Source organism: Gorilla gorilla, chromosome 22, assembly GCF_029281585.2.
Source record: "Gorilla gorilla gorilla isolate KB3781 chromosome 22, NHGRI_mGorGor1-v2.1_pri, whole genome shotgun sequence".
NCBI classification, from domain to species: Eukaryota; Metazoa; Chordata; class Mammalia; order Primates; family Hominidae; genus Gorilla; species Gorilla gorilla.
The window spans coordinates 37,917,716-37,926,458 of record NC_073246.2 but is presented as its reverse complement, the minus strand read 5'-3'; the positions used below and the strand labels follow the sequence as shown (position 1 = coordinate 37,926,458).

Genomic DNA, 8,743 nt, shown 5'->3' with positions numbered 1-8,743 from the left:
AAATATGACATACAATCAGTGATGTCAGCAGCTATCAAAATTGTAAAACATATTCATGGCTCTTGATTCTAGCATAGTGAAGAGCTGGGTTGATGAACTGTGACCCATGGGCCAAATCCAACCTGATGCCTGTTTTTTGTTTTTGTTTTTTGTTTTTTGTTTTTTGAGATGGAGTCTCGTTCTGTCACCCAGGCTGGGTGCAGTGGTGCGATCTTGGCTCACTGCATGCAACCTCCGCCTCCTGGGTTCAAGTGATTCTCCTGCCTCAGCATCCTGAGTAGCTGGGACTACAGGTGCATGCCACCACACACGGCTAATTTTTGTATTTTTTGTAGAGACAGGGTTTCACCATGTTGGCCAGGCTGGTTTCGAACTCCTGAGCTCAAGTGATCTTCCCACCTCGGCCTCCCAAAGTGATGGGATTACAGGCATGAGCCACCGTGCCCGGCCCCTGATTCCTGTTTTTATTAAAAAACTTTCATGGAAACACAGCCACACCCTTCATTTACATATTGCCTATAGCTGCTTCGTTCTTACAAAGGCAGAGTTGAGTAGTTGCAACAGAGACTATGTATGGCCTGCAAAGCTGAAAATATTTACTATGAAGAAATAGAAAAACTTTACCAATCTCAATTTAAAAATTAAGATGGGCTTTTCACAAGATGGCACCGAAAGCAAAGAAGGAAGCTCCTGCCCTCCTAAAGCCGAAGCCAAAGCGAAGGCTTTAAAGGCCAAGAAGGCAGTGTTGAAAGGTGTCCACAGCCACAAAAAAAATGATCCACACGTCACCCACCTTCCAGTGGCCCAAGACACTGCGACTCTGGAGGCAGCCCAAATATCCTTGGAAGAGTGCCCCCAGAAGAAACAAGCTTGACCACTATGCTATTATCAAGTTTCCGCTGACCACTGAGTCGGCCATGAAGAAGATAGGAGACAGCAACACACTTGTGTTCATAGTGGATGTTAAAGCCAACAAGCACCAGATCAAACAGGCTGTGAAGAAGCTCTATGATATTGACATGGCCAAGGTCAACACCCTGATTCGGCCTGATGGAGAGAAGAAGGCATATGTTCCACTGGCTCCTGATTACGATGCTTTGGATGTTGCCAACAAAATTGGGATCATCTAAACTGAGTCCAGCTGGCTAATTCTAAATATATGTATATCTTTTCACATAAAAAAATTAAGATGGAAACCAAAGCAAAGATGAACTATGGAGACAATCTAAGCAGTGATCTTCTACTATAACATTGGATTGCATTTGTGTCTGCCTTTCCTCTTGCCCCACACTGGCTTTAATTTTTTTTTTTTTTTCTCTCTCTCAGATACTTCTGGGTAAAAGTGACAAGCCAACTGGCAAACCTGCAGAAATTAAATTACATGCAGAAGATGGCCTGGGATGGGAGCAGTGGCTCATGCCTGTAATCCCAGCACTTTGGGAGGCTGAGGCTTAAGGATTGCTTGAGGCTAGGAGTTTGAGACTAGCCTGGGCAACATAGCAAGAGCTCGTCTCTACTAAAAATTCGAAAAAAAAATGAGCCAGGTGTGGTGGTGTGCACCTGTAGTCCCAGCTACTTAGGAGGCTGAGGTGGGAGGATTGCTTGAGATTGGGAGATTGAGGCTGCAGTGAGCTACGATCACACCACTGCAGTCCAGCCTGGGTGACAGAGTGAGACTGTCTCTAACAACAACAACAAAAGGAAGGTGGCTTAAGATTCTTGTCTATTTCTCTGTTCCCAAAGGATCTGTTGGATATCTTCACTGTTGAGTTCACAGAACAAGTAGTTCTATGTTTCTGAAACACTGATTCACTTTAATCAGTTCCTAAAATGTTGCTAAATACTGACTAATGGATGTTTCCAACATTTGTAATGCAATTGAAAAGCCGCTAATCAGAAACACAGCAATCAAGTCATTTATCAAATATGAGAAGTCCCTGTTCACAAGACTGTGAATTCTCGTGATTGATTCCATGACTATAAAATAGCATCATGGTTTTTTACATACTCAACTTGCAACGGCATACGCCCCATATTTTGACAATGGGGAAAAAAGCCCAGTATCTTGTGTCGTCTTTAAATTGATGTTGAATATTCAGAGATTTGAGACTTTCGGGATGCCTGAGTCATATCCAACATTTTACTCAGCAATTTTAAAGAAATAGTGGATTGGAACAAAATATGCAGGATTGACAGCAGTGGACAGAACTTCCACCCAGGCTTGTCAGGGACTCATTTCTCCTGTGTTTCTTTCTGTGTAACTTGACTCAGCTGACACATCTAGGAAGTAAGATTGATTTGCTCACCCTTCAGAAGAGCACTGAGAAAAGAATCTGTTTCTCAATGGCTTTTGCAGTAAAAGCTCATCAATTGGGACTCTGGAATAGTTTGGATGTAGCAGATCCCTGAGGAGTTCTGTTTTCACAACTCCGACACAGGGTGGATTATCCTGGAGCAGTATGCTATTGAAGGGAGCACGGCTCCCACAGGAGTTTCAATCTCTACTAGAGGTTTTTTTTGTTTTGTTTTTTGTTTTGTTTTTTTTTTGAGACGGAGTCTTACTGTGTCGCCCAGGCTGGAGTGCAGTGGCACGATCTCGGCTCTCTGCAACCTCCATCTCCTGGGTTCAAGCGATTCTCCTGCCTCAGCCTCCTGAGTAGCTGGGATTACAGGCACCCACCACCACGACCAACTAATTTTTGTATTTTTAGTAGAGATGAGGTTTTGCCATGTTGCTGAGGCTGGTCTCAAACTCCTGACCTCAAGTGATCCACCCGCCTCGGCCTCCCAAAGTCCTGGGATTACAGGCGTGAGCCACCACACCCGGCCTGCTGAGAGTATTAAGACCTTCACTGCGTCACTCCAACACACTTTACACTAAGCGTCCATGCCTTTCTTCTCCTCTCTAGGTGTAATCACCAAAGGCTCCCTGCTGTTTTCTGAGCTTGTGTCCTCAGTCTCAGAAGAGGGATTGGAGGGGGAACCCTGTTACACACAGCAGCATCAACTTAAAATTGCACCTTAGCAGCTCTGTGTGTCAAGGCCTTCCAGCCCTTGTGAAACTGACTTCTCATCCATTGCACCAGCCCATAAGCCTGTACTCCTCACGATCTCACCCCTTCTCCTTCATTTCTCTCTTATCCTCACCACATCCCTTTCAGAACATTCTTGTGAACTTCGAATTCTCATTTTGTTTTAAAAAATGAAGATATAGGCCAGGTGCGGTGGCTCACACCTGTAATCCCAGCACCTTGGGAGGCTGAGGTGGGTGGATCACGAGTTCAAGAGATCGAGACCATCCTGGCCAACATGGTGAAACCCTGTCTCTACTAAAAATACAAAAAAATTAGCTGGGCATGGTAGTACGTGCCTGTAGTTCCAGCTACTTGGGAGGCTGAGGCAGGAGATTCGCTTGAACCCAGGAGGTGGAGGTTGCAGTGAGCTGAGATCACGCCATTGCACTCCAGCCTGGTGACAGAGCGAGACTCCGTCTCAAAGAAAAAAAGAAATCAAAATATAATCCACATATAAAATTCACTCTTTAAAAGTGCAAAATTCACTGATTTTTAGTATAATTATAACATTGTACAACTATGACTACTCTCTCATCCCAGAACATTCTCATCACCCCCAAAAGAAATACCTTACCCATCAGCAGTCACTACCTACCACACAGCCTCCCTTCAGCCCTAGGCATCCACCAATCTAGTTTCTGTCTTTACGAATTTATCTATTCTAGATATTTCATATAATAAAGGAAGCTGGGTATTTCATATAATAAAGGGATCTGGGTCATGTAATAAAGGAATATAAAGGAACCATACAATGCATGGCCTTTTGACTGGCTTCCTTCACTCAGCATAATGTTTTCAAAGTTCATGTTGCAGCATATATCTGTACTTCATTAATTTTTATGTGGAATAATATTCCATCGTATGATATAGCATGTTTTATTTGTCCATTCATCAGTTGATGAACATTCATTTAGGTTGTTTTCACTTTTTGGCTCTTATGAATAATGCTGCTATGAACATTTCTATACAAGTTCTAGTGTGAACATGTGTTTTTAATTCTCTTGGATATATAACTAGCAGTGGAATTTTGAGGAAGTGCCAAACTGTTTTTAAAAGTGGCTGCACAGGCCAGGCACGGTGGCTCACACCTGTAATCCTAGCACTTTGGGAGGCCGAGGCAGGCAGATCACTTGAGGTCAGGAGTTCGAGACCAGCCTGGGCAACATGGTGAAACCCTTTCTCTACTAAAAATACAAAAATTAGCCAGTCATAGTGTCATGCACCTGTAGTCTCAGCTACTTGGGAGGCCGAGGCAGGAGAATGGCTTGAACCCGGGAGGCGGAGGTTGCGGCGAGCTGAGATCATGCCATTGCATTCCAGCCTGGGTGACAGAGCAAGACTCTGTCTTAAAAAAAAAAAAAAGTGGCTGCATCATCTTACATTCCAACCAGTAATGTATGAAGGTCCCAGTTTCTCCACATCCTCACCAACACTTGTTTTTTGTCTTTTACATTGAAGCCATCCTAGTGGGTGTGAGGAAGTATCTTGTGGTTTTGATTTGCATTTAACAATTGAATTACTTATCCTTTTATTGTTGAGTTGTAAGATTTCTTTATATATTGTGGATGCTAGACCCTTAACAGATATATATGATTTGAAATATCTTCTCCCATTCTGTGGGTTGCCTTTGCACTTTCCTGACAGTGTCCTTTGAAGCACAAAAGTTTTTGATTTTGATGAAGCCCGATTTATCTATTTGTTTCATTTGGTTGTTTGTGCTTTTGGTGTCATATCAAAGAAACTGTTGCCTAATTGAAGGTCATGAAGGCTTATACTTATTTTTCTTTTCTTCTAAGAGTTTTAGAGTTTTAGCTCTTGCATTCAGGACTTTGATTCATTTCAATTACTTTTTGTATATGTTAAGAGATAAGCGTCCAACTGCATGACATTGGTCTGGGCAATTATTTTTTTGAATTTGACTCCAAAATCACGGGCACAGCAAAAATAGACAAATGGGATTACTTCAAACTAAAAAGCTTCTGCACCACAAAGGAAACAACAGAGTGAAGAAACAACCTATAGATTAGGAAAACATATTTACAAACCATACATGTGATAAGGGGTTAATATCCAAAATCTATAAGGAACTCAAACAACTCAATAGCAAGAAAACAAATAATACAGTTAAAAATGGTCAAAGGACTTGAATAAACATTTCTTAAAAGAAGACATACAGACTGGGTACGGTGGCTCACGCCTGTAATCCTAGCACTTTGGGAGGCCGAGGCAGGGGATCACTTGAGCCCAGGAGTTCGAGACCAGCCTGGCCAACATGGTGAAACCCCGTCTCTACCAAAAACCCATAAAAATTAGCCAGATGTGGTGACACACACCTGTAGTCCCAGCTACTCAAGTGGCAGGGCACAAGAATCGCTTGATCCCAGGAGGTGAGGGTTGCAGTGAGCTGAGATCATGCCACTGCACTCTAGCCTGGGCAACAGAGAGAGACTCTGTCTCAAAAAAAAGAAAAAAAAAAAACAAGACATACAAATGGCCAACAGCTATATGAAAAAGTGCTCAACATCACTAATCATTAGCGAAATGCAAATTAAAACCACAATGAAATATCACCTCACACCTGTCAGAGTGGCTATTATCAAAAAGATGCAAGATAAATGTTGGCAAGGATGGAGAAAAGGGACCCCTTGTACACTGTTGATGGGAATATAACTTAGTACGGCCATTATGGAAAATTGTATGAAGATTCCTCAAGAAACTAAAAATAGAATTACCATATGATCCAGTAATCTCTGGGAATATATCCACAGGATTTGAAATCAGTATGTCAAAGACATAACTGCACTCCTGTGTTCCTTGCAGCATTATTCACAATAGCCAGGTTTTGAAATCAACTTAAATGTTCATCAGTGGATGAATGGATAAAGAAAATGTGGTATGTACACAATGGAATAATATATTTAGCCTTAAAAAACAAGGAAATTCTCTTATTTGCAACAACATGGATGAACCTGGAGGACATTATGCTAAATGTAATAAGTCAAGCACTGAAAGACAAATACTGCATGATTTCACTTGTATATGGAATCTGAAACAATCAAACTCACGGAAGCAGAGAGCAGAAAGATGGTTGCCAGAGGCTGGGGTTGTGAGAAGAACAGGGAGGTTATGGTCAAAGGGTATAAAGTTTCAGTCAGAAGGAATAGGTTTCGGAGACCAATTGCACAACAGGGTGCCTATAATTAACAATAGTGTATTGTATATTTCAACATTGCTGAGAGTAAATTTCAAATGTTCTCACCACAAAAAATGATAAGTATTTGAGGTGATGGGTATGTTAGTAGCTCAATTTAATCATTCCACATTGTATAAATATATCATAAATCTTTGTACTTCATAAATACATACAATTATAATTTGTAAATTTACAGTGAAAAATATATTAACTATGAGTTTTTGTGTATGCCCTTTGTCAGGTGCCCTTCTATTTCTACTTTATTCATTGTTTTTTATCATGGAAGAGTGTTGGGTTTTGTTACATGCTTTTTTCACGTCAGATCATGTGTTTTCGCACTTTATTCCATTAAAGTGTATTACATTGATTGATTTTCATATCAACCAACCTTGTATTCCTGAGATAAATCCCACTTGGTCATAGTACATAAACCTGTTTTTATGTTGCTGTTTTCAGTTTGCTAGTATTATGTTGAGGATTTTTGTTTCTATATTCATAAAGGATATTGGCCTATAGTTTTCTTTTTTGTAATATCTTTGTTATGGTTTTGGTATCATGGTAATACTGGCCTCACAGAGTGAGTTTGGAGGTGTTTCATCTTCTTTTTGTGGAAGAATTTGTGAAGCATTGGTGTTTTTCACTATTTTGCACTGCAGTTTAGCTCTTCTCAGCCTCTATCCTAAAAGGTAAAAAGAGGCAAGTGAGAAGGACCACATTGTGCTTCTAGATGTCATCACTGTGTGATACCTAGATCTATGGCAGCCTCTCTGGGAATATAGTGGGAGATATTCCCAAGTCAACATCCTAAGGGTGGCAGAGGAGAAAGAAGGAAAGAACCCACGTACTTTATGAGTAATTGAATAATTAACTTGGAGCCTCTCTGTCTCCATACCTCGTATGGACATGTCTTTATTGTTGTTTAAGCCTCGTTTGCTTAGGGTTTTAATCATTTGCAGCTGAAAGCATGTCTGATAGTTAATATCATATCCATTGCAACAGGAGCATTTTCTGTTTATTGTCTTCCACTTTCTGTGTCATCAGGCTGAGAACACTAATTGTACCTACAGAAAAGTCTCCCGAGGGAGAAGTGACAGTCATTGGTTTCTGGGTAAAGTAAACTAATGACAACCTCAAGGTTACATGGAATTCAAGTCTGCCGGAGTCCTCTGGGCTGAACTGAATATTTCAGCATCCTTGAGGGTTAACATTCTTGCCCCTTGTGTGAAGGTAGTTAAAATACAGGACAGATTGGGTTTGGAGAGATGCACAGTGGACCCGAATTGTAACTCATGCACTAACCTTGTGTATGTGCCAGGGTTCTCCAGAGGAATGCAACAAATAACATTCTAAGATGGCCACCATTCCTGCCTCTGGTGAACATACCCTATATAATCTCCTTCCTTCTTAAGTGTGGATGGGACAGTGAATACAATGTTATAAGACAAATGTGAAAGGGTTTTGTAGATATAATCAAGGTCCCAAATCAGCTGATTATGAGGCAATTAAAAGAAAGACCATCCTGGGTGTGCCTGACCTAATCAGGTCAGTCCTTAACTGTCTAGATCCTTTCTGAAGTGATAGATCTGAAGTGGAGAGGGCCCATTGAGGGGACCATGTGTCAAGGGCTTGAAAGCAGCCTCTAGTCACTGAGAATGCTTCCTAGATGATGGCTAGCAAAGAAAATGGGGACCTCAATCATAGAGCCACAGAAAAATGAATTCTGCCATTGACCTGATGGAGCTTGAAGATGGCACTTTTCCTGGTTGAACCTCCACATGAAGATGAATCTGGCTAGCAAATTGATTTCAGCCTTGTGAGACCCTGAGCAGAGAATCCACTTAACATGTGCTGGGCTCCTGGCCTACAGAAACTGTGAGATTATAAATTTGTACTGCTCTAAGATAACTAGGTTTATGGTCATTTGTTATGCAGTGATAGAAAATTAATACAGGTACCATTTCAAATATTGCACCTTTATATTGGAAAAAAAGATAAAGATCAACAAAGAGCAAATTGCAAAAAGTAATGTTTGACAATGCAGAAAATGACAGAGATGAAATGCTCCAGCAAGTTGCCTTTTGTTTTTCTTCATTCAACTTTGTCACTTCTAATGAAACTCCACAGACAAGAGACTGGATTGGGCAGAATTTAGGGGATGCACTTTTATCTTCCTCCAGATGGTTGACCACAGATGCTCAGCCCTTGGGAGGCTAGTGCACCTGTGTGGCCCTCGTCCTGGCCCTGGGACAACCTTGGCCAGGGGTAGTCACAATCGGCCCTGGCCTGTACACATTCTGGGGTTCCTTCTGTCAACAAGAAATCTACTCTAGGTGAGACCATCCAAGTTAAAAAGAGTTACGGCTTTGACAGAGAGTACCTACAATACATGGGACAGATATCTGGTTGAATTGTTTTTCTCTATGGTGTGAGACATGGTTATTTCTTAAAATCTTATAACCTAGTAGAAATTATTTGG

General features: G+C 41.3%; 1 pseudogene; it reads left to right on the top strand.

The window, feature by feature from the left end:
• Window positions 1-334: 334 nt before the first annotated feature.
• On the top strand, window positions 335-2,540 carry LOC134757845 (large ribosomal subunit protein uL23-like; annotated as a pseudogene).
• Window positions 2,541-8,743: the final 6,203 nt, after the last annotated feature.